The sequence below is a fragment of the Macaca nemestrina genome, chromosome 7, assembly GCF_043159975.1.
Source record: "Macaca nemestrina isolate mMacNem1 chromosome 7, mMacNem.hap1, whole genome shotgun sequence".
NCBI lineage: Eukaryota > Metazoa > Chordata > Mammalia > Primates > Cercopithecidae > Macaca > Macaca nemestrina.
Genome location: NC_092131.1, coordinates 164,037,220 through 164,061,441, shown reverse-complemented (window position 1 = coordinate 164,061,441; position 24,222 = coordinate 164,037,220).

Sequence of the window (24,222 nt, the reverse complement as noted above, 5' to 3'; positions counted from 1 at the left end):
GTGAATCTTGATGCACAAATACATGGGAACACACTGGGCACAGAGGTCTAGACTTGGAAGCCAAGAAAGCTCCAGCCAAGACATAGGTTTTTGTGTTTCAGCAAGGGAGGGGCTACAGTGGCATGCCTGAAGGCTACAGGAGGGTGAATCTGCCTCATCCTACCCCACTTGGAAAGAAAAAAAGGCCATGTGAGGACTTACTAATTTCACACTGAAACTCTCCTTTGAGAAAGCAAGAGTTTGAATTCATAGTCACTCCCTGTTCTGAGCAGTCTTGTGATTTTATCTTTTAAACAATGCTCTGTAAACAACTTTGTCAAACCTTGCTAGTTGTCACGGCAGAGGGGACAAGACAGTGGTTAATTATACTGCTAATAAAATGTGCAGCCTATAATTGACACACATCACTTTTGCCCCATAACTCATTAGCCAAAACTAATATACCACCTCAACTACAATATAAGTCCAGGAAATGAATTCCAGCCCTGTGCCCAGAATAGGGGACAAGGTGGACTAAAACTGCATGGTAACCAGCCCTAGTGATGACCATCACACTCAATAAACACTGCTCTTCTTCCGACGGATAGCGAATAGCAGTACTTTTTATAACTTCCCATTTTATAGCTAGTCCATGAGACTTTAGAGCAGCTCTAATGTGGAAGGCTGTGTAATCTCAGGAGTCATGCATGTCATCACAAGATTCAACAAGAGCTTCTGGCTGCACTGGGCTACAAAGGTGTTCTCTTGCTTCTTATGAGCTCCACCATCCCAGAAGAAGAAAAAATGAAAATAAATTCTTAAGGAAAATGGTCTCCTTTGGCATACCCAACTTGGAGATCATTGTGGGAGGGAGCAGAAAATATGCAAATAAAAGCAAAAGCAAATTTTGACCACAGAACTAAGAAAGTCTGTAGGAAAGATGCTGGAGTGACAGGAAACATCACTGACATTGTCATTTTCTCCCACATTGGATTTGCCTAGCTGTGTCTTATGGAAATGATTCTTAACCTCTCCTCAATATTTCCCAAACGAACTTGCCTTTGTTTTGGTGTTTTCTGAGCAATTCAAAGCTCATCTGGAGTTAATATGACACACACTTTGTTCATTGACTGACCTGTGTAGCAATGCTGGTCAGCTTCTCTCTTCTTTGACTTCTGCTTAACTTCAGACGCAGACTAGCCTATCCCATTCTTATCTGATCATTCCTCCATTGTCGGGCATTGTAGATTGTTACTAATTTTTAAAAATCATACATATAAAAAGAAGCACTAAAATAAATATTCTGGTACATAAAATCTCTCTCTGCGTATATAATTATCTCTGGAGACTGGAATCACTCAGTAAAATTGTGTGAATTTTGCTCCAGAAAAGCACCCGTATGGTAGTCTTGACCTCTACTTGTAGAAAGACCACAGAAAGGGAGTAACTGCTGCAGAGAAACAGCATCACCTGGAGTCATGGGAATTCCCTGGACTTCGTGCTTCATGGACAACAGTGGAATTCAATTCTTCAGGAACATTGTTCAGGATGGTATATATGCCTCAAGATTCCCTTACTTCCAAAATGTAGCCTAAAAGTGGCCTGATTTCAAATGATTATACGACCACATAGCAACAGACTGCTTATGATCCAGTAAGTGAAAAAAGTGGACCCTACAATGACAACCAATTTTTTTTAAATGCTGACAAAAAGGACTGTCAAAGACAACCTCAAAGTATCAATGTGTGTAGATAATAGGAATGATTTTTTTCTTTAATCTTCCAAAATTTTAGAATATGATGATATTGTTTTATAATGATGTAAAAAAAAAATAAAATAAGTCGCATAAAGGACACATCTGATGAGAATGTGAGCTAGGAAAGCTGTGTCACAGCTGCTCTTTCAGAAGTAGCCGGCCATTGTTGCACTGGAGCCAGCCCCAGTTGCCTGGATGTGGAGGCCGCATTTGGCTTCCCCAGGGTTTTCATGTAGCTACTTCCTCTCCCCACAAACAGGCAACCACCCGGGCGGCTAAGCCAACAATGCAATGTCGTGCATCATCACCAGACCTGACTGGGAGGCCCGCTGTGGGCCCCAGACCTCCTCTGAGAGAGCGGACTAAACTCGCAGGGGTGTTTCAGAGCAAAATGGTTTCAAAGCAAGAAACCATTTAAAAGAAACAGGAAACAAGTCCCTCAAACCCAAACCATGTGGAAAGATAGGCCACATCATTTAAACAAACCAACAAGAATACAAGTTTGTATAAATACCCTGCTACTTCCACATTTCTAAAAATCATTGCAGTCCAATTAGGAAAAACCTGTTTAAGAAACATTTATTAAGAACCTTCATAAGCCAGGCATTGCAATCATCTTAAGGTTTCCAATTAAATAACATCTCAGCCCTCCTGGGACACCCATCCTACTGAAAGAGATACACATGCAAATAATGAATCAAGCCTGGCAATATGAAAATTTTAATAAAAAAGGCAACACATGCCTCTATCTTAACATAAAAGGAAACTTAAAGGGCCCACTAGATTTAGCAATTGAGTAAAAAATTCGTAGGCTAGGGGATGAAAGATGCAGTGAATTGAGAAGGTAAGGTGAGGGAGACGAAATAAACACTGTTCTCTCAAGAAGCTTAGCTGAGAGGAAAAGAGAAAAGACAGCAGGATAACAGGTTAAGTTGGAATTCAGGATTCATGAGGCTATTTTCCCTAGTAGGAGAGGTATGAATATGTTTGTAGTGTGACAGGAAGATTTCAAGGTAGAAGTTGAAGATACAAGATAGGGAAGATGGAAGGGGATGGCATTCAGCACATATTTAACTAGTACAGGCTTTTCCTCTTGGAATTTTTACCCTATCAACCACAAACAAAACGTTTCTGCCTGTATAAAGAGCTCATCTTTTCCAGCTTTTCACCTTGCATGGTTTTAGCAAGACATTAGATGTACTACATGACATTAGATCCTGTCTTATGTAAATCTGGAATTTTAAAAAATAACAAAGATCATTTAGAATTTATGAATTTTTGTCTACTCTAAAAGGAAACAGATTATAGCTATTTCATACTTCCCTTTGCATTTTCTTTCTTCTTCAAGATCATTACGTAAACGATATGACCTCAAAGTTGTAAGAAACAGAGATGCACGGCAAATCACTGCGTCGAGAGAAACCCAGTTATCCATAAGTTATTTGATGAAGAAAAAGGGGAGCATTACCAGGGAGAATATTATATTTTTCTTTTCTTTTTGAAGTGTTTGAGATTTTAGTTACATTTCCTTTTTACTTATTTTACATTATTTATTTTTTCAAAATTCACTGGTTTATCACAAATGTACATCTGTTCACCAAACATGGATAAAATCAAAAGAATGAAAATATTTCTTATTAGAAATAATACTTTTTCCACTAATTAGTTGCTTTTTTTCCTTCAGTTAATCAAAATTAATGCTGGTTTCCGAAAAACAGATGTTTGAGTGGAAAAGACAATAGTAAAATGAAATAATCCTTTGCAATGAAATGTCCCAAGTCTTTTCAAATATGAAACTTTCTACTGAATTCTAGTGGTCAAAGGAAATTACAGGATACAGGGTCTAGTCAGCTTGAATAGCAAATCTTATTTTATCCATTCTTGATCTTTTAGAGATAATGTTACAATCTAAAAATGAACGCTTCCTGTTGCTGTGAACAGTAGACTGCCCGTCGTTGCTAACATACAAGATATTTATTATTTCACTTCACACAGAACCGGCACCCAAACTGGCACTGATAAACGAAGGGGCCATGGAATCTGGAGTGGAAGCAGAGAGCTGAAAATATCACATCTTTTTTCAGATGGTAATTGTGTGTCTGAAAAGTACATAAATATTGCCTTCCTTTTCATTGCATTTTTTGCTTTAAATACATTGTATTAGGTTGATCTTCAATTAACAGTCTTTTTTGATAATTTAGCCAATTTTTCTCTCCCCAGCTTCCTCCTATGTTGTTTAGTAAGATACTGTCTGTAAATAGATAGTGTGGTGTCAGGGAAGGACAGAAACATTTTAGAGAAACCCTTCATGGAGTTATTTTTCAAAGCAAAAAAATTCTTGTTAGGTGAATAACTATTCCCTTTATTTACTTACTATTTTGAAATTTTCGGTCTTCCATATTATGTTTTCTTAAAACAGAGCATTCCTGAACAGAAGAAGCCTATCAAAGAAACCTTCAACTCTGCCATTTCTGAAAACATAAAAAACCCAAATGTGACTCATCACATCAGTACAGCATAAGGAATTTGGCCAAATTTAATGAAATTGGTCATAAGAAAAAAGATGGACAGAATAGAAAGCAGGTATCAATTATTTTACCACCTGGAAGCAACCTATGGGCTGGGCCAGGGGTTGGCACACTACAGCTGTGGGCTAAGTGCATCTTTCCACCTGTTTTTGTAAATAAAGTTTTATTGGAATGCAGCCACACACATTCACTTATGTATTCTCTATGGCCACTTTTGTGCTACACTGACAGAGTTGAGGAGCTGCAACAACCATATGGCCTGCAAAGCCTAAAATATTTACTCTCTGGCCCTTTATGGAAAAGGTCCTCTGGAGCTGGTCTAAAGGAGCATGAGGGCTGATGTCTGTTGGAAACATTACATAAACAATTACAAAATCTTTCAGACCTGTGGCTCAAAGAATGTCTGTACCTTTACCCAGAAAAAGAAGAGCAATTCAAAACTTATTTAAATAAACAATTGTTTCTTAAACTTTTAAACTGTCTGTTCCTAACAGCTGTAATAAGTAGTGACTCCTTTTCTAATGCTCTTTAAAAATTCATCTTTAAAAAGCATGGTTTGCCTTCCCATACCACATTAGAATGTTAAGAGCCTCGTGTAATGCTATATATACATATATGTTTTTTTTTTTTTTTTTTTGGTCAAAGTGGTTTCTTCCCCCAACTAATGCTCAGTTCTATTTTCAACATTTATCCTTCTATGTGAGGTTCTTCCTCCTAAACAATAGCCAATATCTTAGCCCGCTTAGCTATTATCTCTACCCTTGGGCTCCTTTCAGTGTATTTGGTTTGGGTTTTTTTTTCTAGTGTATCTCTGGAACTGTGCTTGTCTATATTTATTCTGCACATGACTAGTTCAGTGTGCTTCATTTTACTTCCTTCCTTAATAAACTATTTGTTAACAGTGTTTATTTTTTCCTCTCATCCTTTATCCTGTTGCAGTTATTTTTAAGGTGCTACTGATTCCCTGACACCCAAAATGCAAGGTAGAATATGTGAGTTCAACTTCCCACACAGATTGTCAAAGGATCACATGAATCTTAGTTGCCCTTAAGGTGACTTCCACTGTTGTCATTCTCTGAAAAACCTGCGTTCTTATTAAAGGGTGGCTTGTGCCTGTAATCCCAGCACTTTGGAGGCTAAGGCAGGCAAATCACCTGAGGTCAACAACACGGTAAAACCACGTCTCTACTATACATACAAAAGTTAGCCAAGTGTGGTGGTACAAGCTTGTAAGCCCAGCTATTTGGGAGGCTGAGGTGAGAGGATCGCTTGAACCTGGGAGGCAGAGGCTGCAGTGAGCAGAGATTGTGCCACTGCATTCCAGCCTGGATGACAGAGCAAGATTTGACTCAAAAAAAAAAAAAAAAAAAAAGTTGGGTGAAAATGAGTACATATATAATTATTTCTTCTTAATAATCATTGCCAAAGCCAAAACCTTTCCCAATGGCTTCCAGAAACCTTGCCTTTCCCACATTTGAGAAAGTCCCCAAATAATAGCTTTCAAGGACTAAACTGCTTCTATTGATCTATACGTCCCTGCTGAGAGATAGTTTTACAAAGATTTCCATTGCCTTCACAGTTTTAGAAATGATGGCTTTGCTTTTATCACTGAAAGAGGCCATATTTTGAAATTAAATACTACACTTATCTTATTTCGAAGATTAGTAAGAGTCTTAGAAGAATTTATGTGCCTCCCTGATAAGGAAGCCGGTGATATGCCCCCACATAGTCCTTGAAACAACATCCTGGTTTTCAAAATAAAATTTTTGTGCTGATAGAATACCAACCTACCCCCAATACATTTCAGAAAGATGAACAATCCCAGCTTCTTTACTTCCTCTAAGATGCTGATAGCAAACAAATGTTGCAAGACTGCACGGCCATTTTAGACCACAATTTATGTTGCTAATAGGCACATTGAAAACATTAAGACAGAAATATTTCATATTTTGCTGAATTGTAAAATCTGTCGTTTGTTTTGTTATGATTCAATTTACTTTATAATATTTCATTTGCCTCTGGTATTTCATACATATTACCTGCTAAGAACAATTTTAGAAAATACTACAAAAATAAGAGAAAACTAAATTCTTTGTTCCCCCTCTGGCACTATCCTGGGGTCTTTTCTAAGATAAATACTTCATCTCAGTTTGATCTATACAAAAACGACCCCCGAAGTATCAAAGATTGATAATTTTTTATTGCAGTAAGCAAAACCCCATAAAGCATCAAGTGTAGGCTAGGTCCATCTAAAGAAACAAAAGATGATAGACCCCAGATGTGGTCAGATTGGCAAAGTTCATCACAAAAGCAATATAGACCAATGGTTGAGAACCAGACTTCAGAATCAGGCAAACCTGGGTTTGCATCCCTCCCCCATTGTTACCAGCTTTGCCAGCTTGGGCAAGTTATTTAACCTTTCTAAATGTTAGATTCCCTCTCTGTAAGGTAGCAATAATAATGGTACACACCTTAAAGTGCTATCTTGTGAGTAAAACGAGACAATAAATTAATTATCTCAGTCCCTCAAACATAGTAACTGCATCAGTTACTTATTGCATGGCAAGTCACTCTAAAACTTAGTGGCGTAAAGCAACAACCATTTATTTGCTCATGATTCTGTGGATTGGTGATTAGGGCTGGGCTCATCTGGGTAGGTTTTTTTGTTTGTTTTTTTGTTTGCTTGTTTGTCTCCAGATGGCAATGACTGGACTCACTCATGTGATTATAGTCTTTTGACATGTTGGCTGGGCCAGGATGGTCCTGAATGGCTTTATTCACATATCTGGTGACTCAGGTGGGATAGCTGGAAAGGTCAGAATGGCTGAATGGCCTCTTTGTATTTTCCAAATGCTCTCTCTTTATATATATGTGGTACCTCATTCTAAAGGAGGTTAGCCTGGACTTGTTCACCAGTAGCAGTATTCCAAGAAGACAAAGCATAGGAGCTTTGTCAGGCTTCTGCCTGCATCATGTTTACTGATGTCCTGTTTGGCAAAGCAAGTCACATGGTCAAGCTCTGCATGACTCTAAGAGTACACTACACAAGCTGTAGATACAAGTTCACAACTCACTGGGAGTCACTCCTTTGTACTGCTGTGATAAACTAGTAAACTAACTTAGTAAATTCAACTAACTTCACCTTTATCACTATACTCCTCATCATCTGTTCAAGACATCTTCAACCAAATTGAGTTTATTATCTTTGGAGAAATAAAGAATTTCGGATTTCTAAGATCAGCAATTTAGCAGGCAGATACACAATACACAAGTATTTATTGAGCACCTGTGTATACTTGGTTCTTTTTTAGATGCTGACCATTGATAACAGTAAGTGACTAAGGCCTTCCCTGCCTTCAAGAAACTCATGTTCTGGTAGACAGAAAAGGAAACTTCAGAAAGAATGGTAAACACATCAAATGTTAAGGAAACCTGGACAATATTAGGGCTTTTATACTGAACTTGTGGGCCTACTGAGAAATTTCTTCTATTGAATACATCTTGTGAAAATTCTTACTTTTGATTGGTCAAGATTAAAGGAAATACGATTAGAAAATAGCACAGTGCATGACACATTGTATATATTTTATTTATTTATTTATTTATTTATTTATTTATTTTGAGATGCAGTTTTGCTTTTGTTACCCAGGCTGGAGTACAATGGTACGATCTCGACTCACTGCAACCTCTGCCTCCCAGGTTCAAGCAATTCTCCTGCCTCAGCCTCCCGAGTAGCTGGGATTATAGGTGCCTGCCACCACGCCCAGGTAATTTTTGTATTTTTAGTAGAGACAGGGTTTCACCATGTTGGCCTGTCTGGTCTCGAACTCCTGACCTCAGATGATCCACCCTCCTTGGCCTCCCAAAGTGCTGGGATTACAGGCGTGAGCCACCGCACCCGGCTAGATACACAGTATATATTTTAAAAACTCATGGCTGGGCATGGTGATTCACACCTCTAATCTCAACACAATTGGAAGGGTGAGGCAGGAGGATCACTTTAGGTCAGGAGTTCAAAACTAGCTGGGGCAACATAGCAAGACCCTGCCTCAACTGAAAAAAAGTGAGACTAGAAAAAGAAAACCCTGAATATCTCAGTGATTATTTTTACTCCTTTAGGGAACTTCATCCCCCTTTCCCTGCCATATGCCTTCAACCTTGGTTTTCAATGGAGAGTCTCATTATTAAGCCAGATGAGGGTTCAGCAGGAGTATTCCTACTCTTGTCTCTGCAGCTGTTTGAAATGATTAGCTCATAAAGTAATGTGATCAGCCTTTAGCTGAAAACTCCACCTAGGCAAATTCTCACAGTATAAGATTACACATCCAGGGCCCTAAAATTCAGCAGGTCTTTTTTACTGTCACTTTGGAGGTAAGTCAACAGATATCTATTATAATTCTGAAGTAGTCTGAAAATCCCTGGACATTGCAATGATATTCTAAGGACATACTTGGCATCTTAAGGGATAAACCGACAGCCTCAGGGCAATGAAGGTCCTCTGGCACTATGCCAGATATCATAAGGAGACAACAGGCCGCAGGAGACCAGCACCAATTGATTATGTTCAGAACTCTCGCTGGAAGTGGGGAATCAAAAGCTCCAACAAATAATTTATCATGAAAGTTAAAATTGAGGAGAAATGTGGGATTAAATACAAAAAGGAAGATCCATTCTATGCATAAAGGAATGAGGAGGGAAGCTTATTAAAGCCACGAGTCATCATCGTTTCAGCTGGACATGGATTAGGCACCTATTATACGCCAAACACATAATCCTGTCCAGATTCTAGAAATATATAGAAAAATAGAATATGAGTAGAATATGAGCTTCAGGCAGACCGACCAACCAAAGGAAATGATCAAAAGCAAAAGTTGGGTCGGTCAGAAATCAAAATGCAGGAAGCTGGCTGGTGTTATACCACAAAATGTACTGTTTTTACATGGTATGGAGTCAGTTCCTCTGGTTGAGCCTTCCTTGACCACAGGCAATTAGTCATTGCTTCCTCCATCCCTACAGCTCTCTGTTCTTACCTCTACTGGAGAATTTATCCTGTTCTACCTCTTACTTTTTTATTTTCTTTTCAACAGAATTTGTATGTCTCAATGTTCTACCTCTTTATGTTTGCTTTTCCCTAGCTTGTATCTTCAACCCCTAGCACTAATCTTTGCATATAGGAGACATGTAATAAATGGTTTTCATAATAAGCTTGAATCAACTAATAAAAGAGTAAAGTAACCTGCCTTGTCTGAAACCTCTCTTTAAGGCCACAGGTCTTGTCCTGCTGTATTAGAAAAGGCTGTTCTAAGAAATAGGTCTGAGTTAGAATGAAGCACATCCTTCACTCATCTTACAAAACCCTCTTTAAATTTCTTTAATACATAACTTGATGTAGCGCTGCAGAACTCTATAACCAAGTTGATGACAATTCCAATTTATTAATTTTATTTATCAAGAAAGCTATAGGAGATAAAATCTTTCCATTACAGTCACAATTCACTTACCTACTGCACACTTCTTAAGGGCAAAAATTTAAAAGCATATTTAAGGGAAAACAAAAGTTAGACATTTCAAGAAAACTGATATACCGTGAACCTCATCTTTCTATATGATGGTTTTCATATTCACTCCAAGGATGGGATTTAACTGCCTTCTCTTTCTCTCTCTCTCTCTTTCCCCACCTCTCTCGCACGTGTGCACGCGTGCATGCACACACCCACCCACACACACAGACAGATACTGTGGTACTTTAGTCTCATTAACAGGTGCCTTTCAGCTACTTCCTTTTTCTGAAACAAGAAGTATTGAGTCAGCAACTTGGCCAGAGGGAACTCAAAGCAGTGTCTATTAATAATGAAGACTTCCTAATGTTGGCAAAATCTGTTTCCCCTTTAGAAGACTAAGAGAGAAGCTACTAAAAGTGAGTATCCCTCACAAAGTCACAGAGATTTAGGAAAAACTTTCTAGAAGTCTTGGGTTAGTTAAAATTTGGGCCACATATTTTGGGACACAGCCCAGAGTTCTTTATGTTGGCTGTTGATAGAAGTAGCTTCCATTTCAAGATAAAAACTAACAAATAATTAAAATGTATTAAATGTTTACTATGTTCAAAGTATTGTGATAAGCTCTTGTATGAACTTCTTATTTGACCCCAACAACAGTCCTGATAGTGAAGCTGGGAGTGGAGATCTGGTCCTTCTGATTTAAAGGAGATGCTCTTTACTGTTACCTTAAACTGTATTCATCTGAAATCCCTAACTTAGAATAAACGTGGGTGAGACATGGATGGAGTCTCTATTCTGAAGAACTTGTGTTCCACACATTTCTCATTGAGAGAAGCAGAGAAAGAGAATGTCAATTTCCCAAGATGTCTCAGGAATAGAATTCAGGCTTTGGGATTGAATATCAGACAAACCTACGTATTCCCTCCCTCTGCTTACATTATAAGGTGTTGGCTCATCTCTGAAAGCAAAGGCATTTAAACTATCTCGCTGACAACTCATTCTGGCCCAAACCACCACATTCACTTGAAACAAGAAGTGTGTGCAATGGTTCAGGGTGACCCAGTTAAGAGCAGTCCCATTTAGAGCTATTAAGTGTGGTTTCTTTTTCAGTGAGGTCATCCTGTTTAATCTCTCTGAACTGAAACAGCCTATAAAGCAGCCTCTCAAAAAGCTTATCTCAATTTGTTTCTGGGTGGACTAGAAAGTTCGACTTTTTAAGAGTGCCTTCTTTAAAGTGAGGAGGAGGAAGAGTTTGGTAGCAAGAGGAACGATTGGTAAGAAAGACGCAAGCAGTAAAATGTAGTCACATGGAAAAACTACTGAAGGGATTGCAAAAGGAAACGGAAAGAGGTTAGGAGCACAGACAAGGAGGAAGTTTGAAGAATCCCTGTCCGTTTTCTCACCATTCAGTAGATCTGTTCTTGCTTAGAACCAACTGTAAGAAAGAGAAGACATAGGAAGAATTACATTGCAGAGAACGTGTTTCTATATCCCACCATGGAAAACTGCCCACTGCAGTTTCAGCTTGTTTATAGTGCATCACAGTGATGCTTTCCTGGAAACATGTGTAAAATAAAAGGTATATGTCTTGTTTAAAACTTCTCCATTGGCAGGTTTCTAAAATCAGGAACTTTGGGTGGAATGGGGAGGATGTGAGTAGTAATCTCACTTGAACAGGCCCTCCAGGTAAACTTAGAGGACCAGTGGCTTCTATGCCTTTATCTCTCCCACACATTTCCAGCAGGAAAAGACAGTCACAGCCATGTGAGCGTCCATTGATTCAGACCACCAGATAAAAATTGATAAAGTGAAAAACAAGTTGCAGAATGATATGAAGAGCATGATATCATTTTACCTAGATGTGTATCTGTCTATCTGCTTTGTTTATTAACAGCAAATTTCTAAAGGAACTTTGATTTTTGATAGTTACATTTAGGGATCAAGATATTTGGGGGTGGGAGAGAGGAGAGAAACTGTTACATTTATGAACTTTTATACTTTTGTTGACCATAAGCAGGCCTTCCTTTAATATTTTTGTATTTTTTAAGTTTCACAGATGAATCTGGTCAGCCTAAATTAGGAAACACTGTAGAGAACTGGTTGCTAGTGTCTATCAGTTTAGTAGTCATTAAGTGACTGCTTAAACATTTGGTCATTGACCCTGTGATTCTCTCAGGTTCACTGTTTTCTGTAGCTTCCTTAGAAGTCTTGCTTCAGAATATATGTGCATTCCGGATGGGTCATCCTTGGGGTAGCACCAGTCTACCAGGACCAGCCATGGAGCTCTGCAACACAGGGGCTTCTCAAATCCATTGCACCAACAGGTCCACAGTTCCCCACACTGATTCAGCAGCAGCGTGGCCAGATCCAGGAAGATGATACTGAGAAAAGCAATACGGTTTGCATGGGTGAATTCAATTAGCAAATATCAAAACCATTTGTCTAAAAGGGTCCTGCTTGTTCCCTCTTTAGAGATCAATATGCCCTGTTAGCATCCAGGATGGAAAATAATATCCAAGAGCAAAACAAATCTGTGTCAGCATTATAATAGTCTTACCCTTTTCATTCACCTAAAAGCAAGAAGAGCCCCAGGCATAATTGTTAAGTACCTTAAACTTGTGTTCAGGTCTTCCTAATCTCCACTTTCCAAACCTTTCTCATCCTCTTACTGCCAGGTGTTATGCTGGAAACCAAACTCCATGTCTGTGCCCTGGAGTACCCAAAATTGACATTGGACAGGTGCAGGAATTCTGTAGCACCCTCCCATGACTGCCTACCATGAAGATTCTTCAAAACTATTCAAGCAGGCGGATCACATGAGGTCGGGAGTTCAAGACCAGTCTGGCCAACATGGTGAAAACCCATCTCTACTAAAAAATATATAAAAAATTAGCGGGGCATAGTGGCATATGCCTGTGATCCCAGCTACTCGGGAGTCTGAGAAGGGAGAATCACTTAAACCTACGAGGTAGAGGTTGCAGGGAGCTGAGATCACGCCACTGCACTCCAACCTGGGCAACAAAGTGAGACACTGTCTAAAAAAAACAAAAACAAAGCTATTCAAACCTGCTGCACCCAGCATCAAAATTATACCTTCTTCCTCCTTTCCCCATCCAAATGTTTAGTGCCTTAATATTTCAATCTTATTTAGCTGTAATTAAAGAAGGCAATTCCAGAAAAATCACACCAAGGATTACATCAGTAGTTCTCCATCTTGTCCCAAACCAGCATGCCTGGGAGCTAAGACACATAGAATAGTGGGGAAAAGGAGGAGAAAAGGGGGAGAAAAGGGGGACTGTTTCAGAATTTTAAGGAGGATGAAGCATGTAGTTTGAAAGATCCTCAATTTTGATACGTAGTCTTTGAGTGACTTCTTTTGAGAGTCATTTGATAAGCTATCTATTAATTTCATTGTCAATTTCCCAGGGGATTTGTATGTCAATGGGGCAATTTTTTAAACCAAAACTGAATCTTGGCTGGGCCCTGTGGCTCACACATGTAATCTCAGCACTTTGGGAGGCTGAAGTGGGCAGATCACGAGGTCAAGAGATCGAGACCACTCTGGCCTACATGGTGAAACCCCGTTTCTACTAAAAATATAAAAATTAGCTGAGCGTGGTGTTGCGCACTTGTAGTCCCAGCAACTTGGGAGGTTGAGGCAGGAGAATTGCACTCCAGCATGGGCAACAGAGTGAGAAGCCATCTCAAAAAAAACAAAAACAAAAACAAAACAAGACGACAACAACAACAAAACTGAATCTCTAATTATATAACTACAGCTACATTGCTGGTCAGGAAGATATTTTGGAAGGAGGGAGTCTTCCTGGGTTTCCCCCAAATACACCAGCGAGTAATATCTCACCTAACATTGGGCTTGCTGCCCTGTTCAAAACTTTGTGAAAGATTTGCTAAAAATCTTAGAGAACCTTCCCAGTAGGTCATTTGAAATTCCACTTATTAGGTTGGTCTTGCCAAAGTAAGGCAAGAGAGGAAAACTATGCATTCCATCACCTCTTTGTTTTTAACACAGTATTGACTCTTGAAACCCAGAGGAATGCTAACTTCCATAAGCTTCTCTCCTCAGAATGATATTTTAAGTCTGGAATGCTAAGAACTAACAACCTTCATTTTGCCCTTGTGGACAGGACACTTGTGGCTAGTTTACCTGACCTAGAATAGCCAGCTCTGTTTTTCTGATGAAAATCTTGGAAACCAACGTGGAAAACATAATGACAGTAGCCTCAGAAAACAAGGAAATATCTACCCTCAAATACTCTTTAGAGTCCATGATACAGCAAATGGTTTGCCTTCATCTGAATGATCACTTTACTTTCTCTAGGATACCTAAAAAATAGCAATTTCTGAGCCCCTCTAATTGAAAATGAACTCCACTGTTAATATTGACCTACTCATATACCCTAACCCAATCGCCCAATGTTTTTGTTGTCACCAAAACCGGAAGTAGCATCACTATTACAAAAGCCAAATACCACCCCTAAAAGTGAACTACAAAGACATTGTTACGAAGCAAATGTTTTGGTTTAGAACAATCAGACATGGGGTCAGACTAACCTAAATAATCTTCCATAGAGTGAAAAGATAATAGTCTGAAAGGCTAATCACATTTTTTATGAAATTCATCACCGAAAAGCTGAAAGTTAATGATTCCAGACATTAAAATTCCAGTCTGAGATCTAAAAGATGAATCTCACATCCTTTCACCAAGAAAAGCTACAGTCATTTATTAGAAATCCACATGCTGACCAAAGCCTCAGAGTAAAATTCATTTGAAATTCTGGTACCCTTAAAAACTGTAACCTTGAACTGTCTGCTAGGAAGTTAACAAATATCTTACAGCAGTTTTTGTTTTAACAAGTCTCGTTGGTTGCAATTAACAGGAGCCTACTTGAGCCATCTTAGCAAAAAGAGGGGTTATTAAGGCAATCTCATGGATCCCAAGAGCAGGGAGAACAGGCCTAGAAGGAGTAGAGCGACACAGTAGAAAATTCTCCAGAACGAAGGCAGTAATTCATTTTCTTTCTCTCTCTCTCTCTCACCCCTCCTTCCTTCTGTCTCTCTTTCCCTGTGTGTTTCTATCTCGCCCTCCCTGTCCCTCCATTCTCTGTTTCTGAGGCTTTGCCTCCTTTTATCTCTCAACAGAAGCACTTTCTTGCTTCTCCCAGTACAAGCTTCAAAAGACCACCTCTCAATCAGCACAGTCTGACCAGAATTTCAGTGACAAGTTTCCAAAAGACAACTGGATCGGCCCATCCTGGGTGAGCTCTCTCTGTCTCTGAGTCAATTGAGGTACATAGAGTCAGGGTCTTATACTACAAACATCAACTTCTTGGGCTCCACTCCCAGAGGGGAGGAGGCAAGTCGCCTAGAAAAGAGAGTCCTTTTGGCTGGGAAAACATTAATTATCCCTCTTACTGAAAAATATTTTTTAAATGTAAAGGTCAACAAATTGACAAATGGAAAAACTATTAGCCTAAACCTTTGGGAATTCTTTCCCTAGTTGTTTTCCACGAACATGAGAACTTATCAAATATCCTTTAGTGCTCTTTCTTGGGGGAAAAAACAAATATATACATATAAACACTGAAAAGAATTTTTTTTTTTTTTTTTTTTTTTTTTGGTCTGCTAGACTGAGAAGGTTCAGGAGACTCTCAGGCTCCACCACTAACTAGCAATGAGTAACTTTACTCCCTTCTCCACTGCTTTGGGGCTTTCCTTGCCCTATGCCAAACTCTAAGGCCCTTTCCAGCTCTGACGTTCTAATTCTTCTGAGGTTTTAACATCTACTGTCATGACAACTATGTAGAAAAAGGGCCAGCTGACCTGCGCGGTGCCGTTTGGAGAAATATTTATTCAATGCAGAGATCAGCCAGGTCTACATCTTGTTTGGTTTTGTACTTAGTGCTCTGGAACTCTGGAGATTAGAATTCATGGGGTAAATTGCTTGCCGTTGGTAGCTTTATTCACTCTTTTAAACTGTTTGGGTGCCAATTATGGAAGTCTCTAAAGGAATTGGAATATTTAAAGTGAATTAATTTACCTTATATTCACCAACAAAATTAACCTCCAGGGCATTCAGACATACTCCTGCTAAATGGGGCATTTTTTTGTGTCACTTAAATTCCAACGTGCATTCAAAATAATCCCCATGATAGTGCCCTAGGCCTTATTAAGCTCTGTTCTGGGAATTCATGCAAGAGTGATAGTGGAAGAGCATTAAACATAGAAAGAGAGCATCTTGAAGCCTGCTAACTCATTTCCTCTGATGGAAATCAATAAGCTTTTGACCACCACCACCAACACTATCAAAAAGCAGTTGCTCAGCAGACCAGCCACACCTTAGACATCACATCCTTTCCCATTAGAACTGCTGACTATGGCTTTTGAACCGGGCTGGATCAATCAGATAGGAAAGAAGATATCTCTATCACAAGTTTCCGCTCTAAAAGGAAAGTGGGTTCCTATTTTGCAAGACTGATAATAAATCAGGGAAGTGTGACATCCACCAGGCCAACCATACTTTCTTTTCTTGAATATGTTTTCAATACTTTGAATACATTTTCAATACTTCAATACTTTGCTACTGAAGATACTTACAAAAGTCAATTAGGGAATTTCACTACTAGAAATATTATCTTACAAATGGCCTCTGACCCAAAGAAATACTATGATTACCAAGAAAAAGCAAGGCTGGTTATATGTTCCATTGTAATGTATACAACATATTGAGCACACATGCCTGGCACATAATAAGCGACCAATGAATGTATGTTTTTCCTTCTTTTCCTCAGTTGAATGAAATGTGCAAAAAAGGCCAGGCATGGTGGCTCACACCTGAAATCCCAACACTTTGGGAGGCCGAGGCGGGTGGATCACAAGGTCAGGAGATCGAGACCATCCTGGCTAACACGGTGAAACCCCATCTCTACTAAAAATACAAAAAATTAGCCAGGCGTGGTGGCTCATGCCTGTAGTCCCAGCTACTCGGGAGGCTGAGACAGGAGAATGGTGTGAACCCAGGAGGCGGAGCTTGCAGTGAGCCAAGATCGCACCACTGCACTCCAGCCTGGGCAACAGTGCATGACTCCGTCTCAAAAAAAGGAAAAAGAAGAGAGAGAAAGAGAAAGACAGATGCCTGAAAAATTTTAAACATTTGTTCATTAAACTTACTTTTTATTCAATTTAATTATAAATTTTCCTCATGATCTCAAAGTATTTTTCACATTTATCATTGATCCTTTACAATCACTATGTGACATAAACAGAACTAAATAATTATAAACTTTATCTTTAATAAAAAGTAATTTAACCATTGAAAGGACAAGAGGGCCAGGCACAGTGGCTCATGCCTGTAATACCAGCACTCTGGGAGGCCAAGGCAGGTGGATCACTTGAGGCTTGAGGTCAGGAGTCCAAGAATAGCCTGGCCAACATGATGAAACCCTGTCTCTACTAAAATTACAAAAATTAGCCGGGCATGGTGGTGCACACATGTAATCCCAGCCACTCAAGAGAGTGAGGCAGGAGAATCATTTGAAACCTGCTGTGGCAGGAAGGCAGAGGTTGCAGTGAGCTGAGATCATGCCACTGCACTCCAGTCTGGGTGACAAAGCAAGACTCCATCTCAAATTTTCTCAATAGTAGGACTAGAACCCAGAATCTCTAGCACTGGTTTATTGCCCAAGTGATAATCCCTCATTAAGAATCCTATACCAGGGCCGGGCGCGGTGGCTCACGCCTGTAATCCCAGTACTTTGGGAGGCCAAGGTGGGTGGATCACGAGGTCAGGAGATTGAGACCATCCTCGCTAACACGGTGAAACCCCGTCTCTACTAAAAATACAAAAATTAGCTGGGTGTGGTGGGGGGGCGCCTGTAGTCCCAGCTACTTGGGAGGCTGAGGCAGGAGAATCGCTTGAACGCGGGAGGCGGAGCTTGCAGTGAGCCAAGATCGCACCATTGTACTCCAGCCTGGGGGACAGAGCAAGACTCCATCTCAAAAAGAAAGAAAAAAAAAATCCTATACCAATAAGCCTGTGTAGCATGCTGTGTGGTTTTCCTTAGAGGACTTGTTTATATTCTTTCTTTTTTTTTTTTTTTTTTTTGAGACGGAGTCTGGCTCTGTTGCCCAGGCAGGAGTGCAGTGGTGCGATCTCGGCTCACCGCAACCTCTGCCTCGCGGGTTCAAGCGATTCTCCTGCCTCAGGCTCCTGAGTAGCTGGGACTATAGGCGCCCGCCACCACACTCGGCCAATTTTTTTTTGCATTTTTAGTAGAGACGGGGTTTCACTGTGTTAGCCAGGATGGTCTCGATCTCCTGGCCTCATGATCCGCCCACCTCAGCCTCCCAAAGTTCTGAGATGACAGTCGTGAGCCACCGTGCCCAGCCGTTTATATTCTTTAAATGGTAAATTACCAATGTCATATAAAAGAAAGAAAAATTAATAGCCAATCAGATTTTCTCTCTCCCTCTTTCTCTCTCTCTGTGTATGTATACATAAATACGTATACATACATACACATACATACTAGCCAATCATATCCCAAAATTACTTAACAGAAGAATTCCAATTCTGAAAAATGTGGTAAGTTTAAATATAAAAAATGAGTAAGATTCTATCAAAGGTGTGCCATTCATATTGCAATCCCATCTCAGGACTAGGCCCCTCATGACAAACTCTGATGGAGTTTTTCAGCTTGAGCAGAAATAATATAGAATTTTAATAGCTTCAGAAGCAGTAAAGCAATATCTAGAAGATGAAAAACTGTTATAGCTTCTAATTGCATTCAGGGGTCATTTGGAGACTCAGCAAGTCTGGAAAAATGAGCAGGAGGGTGATTTTTACTCTGTAGTTTATAGCAGTTAGACTATTATCATTATTATCTTTTACATTTTTGCCACACACCCATCACATGAAGTCTGATTCATAGCAGCAACCAGCATTGTTATCATGTTCCCGGGAGATGCCATTTAACCGCAACCCTACCTAGTGCCAAAGCCTGAGTATGAAAATGAATAAGCCTTTCAGTAAGAACCTCCCCTTTTCCATTCAGACTTCCCTATGCTCACTTTCCTTATGCTGCAGTTTACGTCAGAGATGGATCCAGTATTCTTAAACTCTGATGAACTGGTACACACCAATGAACTTGAACTTGTGACAATGCACTGGAAGGAGAGGAGATTCATACTTTGCCTTCAGTCATCCACTAAAACTGCCCTCTGGTTTCTTTCCCACTCCTTACAGACTGTGTGTGTGTGTGTGTGTGTGTGCGTGTGTGTGTGTGTGTGTGTGTGTGTGCCTGTACTGCCACCCTTCTTCATATTTTTCTTTTTAAAACTTTGATTAAAAATTCAAATTCCATTTTCTAAAAAATATGTGTGCATGTATGAGGTCATATAAAAGATCAAGTGGCACCAAAAGTCTTATAATTAAGGACAGCAGTCTCTTGTCTCATTTCTGTCCAGAGATAACCACTTTCTATCCTTTTAACTATTTCTTCTGTTTCTTACCTCATATTTCTAGATAATTCTCTTATACTGTTATTTTTCTTTCTTTCTTTCTTTCTTTTGAGATGGAGTCTTGCTCCGTCACCCAGGATGGAGTGCAGTGGCACTATCTTGGCTCACTGCAAACTCCATCTCCGGGTTCAAGTGATTCTCCTGCCTCAGCCTCTCTGGGATTATAGGCATGTGCCACCACACCCAGCTAGTTTTTGTATTTTTAGTAGAGACAGGGTTTCACTAGGTTGGTCAGGCTGGTTTCAAACTCGTGACCTCAAGTGATCCATCCACTTTGGCCTCCCAAATTGCTGGGATTACAAGCATTTGAGCCACCATGCCCAGCCCTCTTATACTGTTATTTCTTAGTTTAGTTTTTCTCCTTTGTACTTGATCTACTGCCTTCCTATGGGACAACATAGAATTTAATTCTCTTACATAAACTCCTCACCAAGTACATACACATATTTCCCATTTTCCCAATATTGAGCTTTTTATTAAATCACTTGTCAGTATTTATGTTATTCTAACTATATGAATATAATTCATAGATAAGACACATAATGTACTTTGATTGCATTTTCTTTCATATAAAACTTGTGTTTTTTCTTGAGCTAATGATTGTCATTACTTTGATTTTCTGTGTACCTATCACACTAATCCATGCCCAACTTTCTACCAGTTATGAAACTTTTTCAATTAATCAAATACACTATGTAGTCTGTATTAAATAGGGTTCCCTAGAGGGACAGAATTTATATATATTTATACACACACACACACACACACACATATATATATTTTATATTAAGTATTAATTTACATGATCACAGGGTCCCACAATAGGCTGTCTACAAGCTTAAGGAGCAAGGAGAGCCAGTCCAAGTCTCAGGAAGGCAGGAAGCATCCAGCACGGGTGAAAGATGTAGGCTGGGAGGCTAGGCCCATCTTGCCTTTTTATGTTTTTCGGCTGTTTATATTTGCTGGCAGCTAATTAGATTGTGCCCACCAGATTAAGGTTGGGTCTGCCTTCCCCAGCCCACTGACTCAAATATTAATTTCCTTTGGCGACAACCTCACAGACACATCCAGGATCAACGGTTTGCATCTTTCAATCCAATCAAGTTGACACTCAGTATTAACCATCACACAGTCCATAAATTCCTTCCTCCTTCCCCCTTGAATCAACCCTTTATGAAGCCCTCTTCCCTCTAGCTCCAATCTGAACCATTTTCTCTCGAGGCCTGCTGCAAAACTGCCATCCTGAGACTTTCCATCACCATCATTCTGAAAATACACTTTACTTTTCTTCTGTGTTGAATCCCAATGTTTTTTCCAGAATCCCATGTGTTCTTTTTCTTAGTTGTATTACCTATTTTTAATGGAGCCTTTCTCCCATTTCTCAGAGAGGTTGCATGGGAGGTAAATGACACATGCAGGTTCTAAAATGTTTTTCTCTATCTACATACTTGATTGATAGTTTGGCTGGGTATAGACATCTAATCTGGAAAAGGTTTTTATGCAGACATTTGAAAGGATTGCACCATTGATTTCTGTTTACAATGTTGTTATTGAGAAGTCTTAAAATAATCTAACTTTCAATCCTTTCTGTAACTTTTGTTCCCTTTTCACTGGAAAGTCTAGATTTCCTCTTTGACACTAAAGTTCAGAAATGTCACAATGATACGGGTTTTAAAAAAATTTTACAGTTCTAAAACCTTCGAGAAATATGGGACTATGTAAAAAGATCAAACCTATGATTGAATGGAGTACCTGAAAGAGATGGGGAGAATGGAACCAAGTTGGAAAACACACTTCAGGATATTATCCAGCAGAACATCTCCAACCTAGCAAGATAGGCCAACATTCAAATTCAGGAAACACAGAGAACACCACTAAGGTACTCCATGAGAAGATCAACTCTAAGACACATAATTGTCAGATTCTCCAAAGTTGAAAGGAAGGGAAAAATGGTAAGGGCAGCCACAGAGAAGGGCCAGATCACCTACCAAGGGAAGCCCATCAGACTAACAGTGGACCTCTAAGCAGAAACCTTACAAGCCAGAAGACAGTGGAGGCTAATATTCAACATTCTTAAAGAAAAGAATTTTCAACCCAGAATTTTATATCCAGCCAAACTAAGCTTCATAAGTGAAGGAGAAATAAAATCCTTTCCAGACAAGCAAATGCAGAGGGATTTTGTCACCACCAAACCTGCCTTGCAAGAGCCCGTGAAAGAAGCACTAAATATGGAAAGAAAAACTGGTACCAGCCACTGCAAAAACACACCAAAATATAAAGACCAATGACACCACGAAGAAACTGCATCAACTAGTGTGCAAAATAACCAGATAGCATCATGATGACAAGATCAAATTCACACATAACAATATTAACCTTAAATTGGGCTAAATGCCCCAATTAAAAGACACAGACTGGCAAACTGGATAAAGAATCAAGACCCATCAGTGTGCTGTATTTAAACTAAAAAAAATTTAAACTCAAAACTCAAAGGGATGGAAAAAAAAAAAACTTACCAAGTAAATGGAAAGCAAAAAGAAAAAAAAAGCAGTGGTTGCAATCCTAGTATCTGAAAAAAGAGACTTTAAACCAAAAAAGATAAAAAAAAAAAAAAAAAAAAAAAAAAAAAAAAGACAAAGAAGGGCATTACATAATGGTAAAGGGATCAATTAAACAAGAAGAGTTAACTATCCTAAATAGATATGCACTCAATACAGGAGCACCAAGACTCATAAAACAAGTTCTTAGAGACCTACAAAAAGGTTTAGAATCCCACACAATAATAGTGGGAGACTTTACCACCCCACTGTCAATATTAGACAGATCAACGAGACAGAAAATTAACAAGGATATTTAGGACTTAAACTCACCTCTGGATCAAGTGGATCTAACAGACATCTATAGAACTCTCCACAATAGAATATACCTTCAACAGAATATACATTCTTCTCAGTAGCTACATGGCACTTATTCTAAAATTGACCACATAATTGAAAGAAAAACACTCCTCAGCCAATGCAAAAGAACAGAAATCATAACAGTCTCTCAGACAACAGTGCAATCAAATTAGAACTCAGGATTAAGAAACTCACTCAAAACCACACAACTACATGGAAATTGAACAACCTGCAATGACTGCTGGGTAAATAATGAAATTAAGGCAGAAATCAAGAAGTTTTTTGAAACCAGTGAGAACAGAGAGGCAATGTACCAGAATCTCCGGGACACAGCTACAGCAGTGTTCAGAGGGAAATTTATAGCACTAAATAAAGCTAGAAAGATTTCAAACTGACACCCTAACATCACAATTAAAAGACCTAGAGAAGAAAGTGCAAACAAATCCAAAAGCTAGGAGAACACAAGAAATAACTAATATCAGAGCATAACTGAAGGAGATAGAGACATGAAAAAGCATGCAAGAAATCAATGAATCTGGCCTGATTCTGATGTGTAAGAAGAGTTTGGGGCCGGGCGCTGTGGTTCACACCTGTAATCCCAGCACTTTGGGAGGCAGAAGCAGGCAGATCATGAGGTCAGGAGATCGAGACAATCCTGGCCAACATGGTAAAACCCCATCTCTACTAAAAATACAAAAATTAGCTGGGCGTGGTGGTGCATGCCTGTAATCCCAGCTACTTGGGAGATTGAAACAGGAGAATTGCTTAAACCAGGGAGTTGGAGGTTGCAGTGAGCTGAGATCGTGCCACTGCACTCCAGCCTGGTGACAGAGTGAGACTCCATCTAAAAAACAAACAAACAAAAAATCAATGAATCCAGGAGCTGGTTTTTTGAAAAGGTTAACAAAATAGATAGACTGTGCTAGTTAGATTAATAAAGAAGAAAAGAGAGAAGAATCAAATAGACACAGTAAAAAATAATAAAGGGGTCACTACTGACCCCACAGAAATACCAACTACCATCAGAGAATACCATAAACACCTCTACACAAATAAACTAGAAAACCTAGAAGAAATGCATAAATTCCTGGACACATACACCCTCCCAAGACTGAACCAGGAAGAAGTTGAATCCCTGAATAGACCAATAACAAGTTCTGAAATTGAGGCAGTAATAGTCTACCAACAAAAAGAGCCCAGGACCAAACAGATTCACTGCTGAATTCTACCAAAGATACAAAGAGTCGCTGGTACCATTCCTTGTGAAATTATTCCAAACAATTGAAAAGGAGGGACTCCTTCCTAACTCATTTTATGAGACCAGCATCATCCTGACACCAAAACCTGGCAGAGACACACAAAAAAAGAAAACTTCAGGCCAATATCCCTGATGAACATCTATGCAAACATCCTCAATAAAATACTGGCAAACCAAATTCAGTAACACATCAAAAAGCTTATCCACCATGATTAAGTCAGCATCACCCCTGGGATGCAAGGCTGGTTCAACATATACAAATCAATAAATGTAATCCATCACATAACAGAACCAATGACAAAAACCACATGATCATCTCAATAGATGTAGAAAAGGCCTCTGATAAATCAACATCCCTTTATGTTAAAAATTCTCAATAAAGTAGGTACTCATGGAACATATCTCAAAATAATAAGAGCTATTTATGACACACCCACAGCCAATAGCATACTAAATGGGGAAAAACTGGAAGCATTCCCTTTGAAAACTGGTGCAAGACAAGGATGCTCTCTCTCACTACTCCTATTCAACATAGTACTGGAAGTTCTGGCCAGGGCAATCAGGCAAGAGAAGGAAATAAAGCGTATTCAAATAGGAAGAGAGCAAGCCAAATTGTCTCTGATTGCAGACGACATGATTGTATACTTAGAAAACCCCATCATCTCAGCCCCAGAACTCCTTAAGCTGATAAACAACTTCAACAAAGTCTCAATATACAAAATCAATGTGCAAAAATCACAAGTATTTCCCTACACCAGTAGTAGAC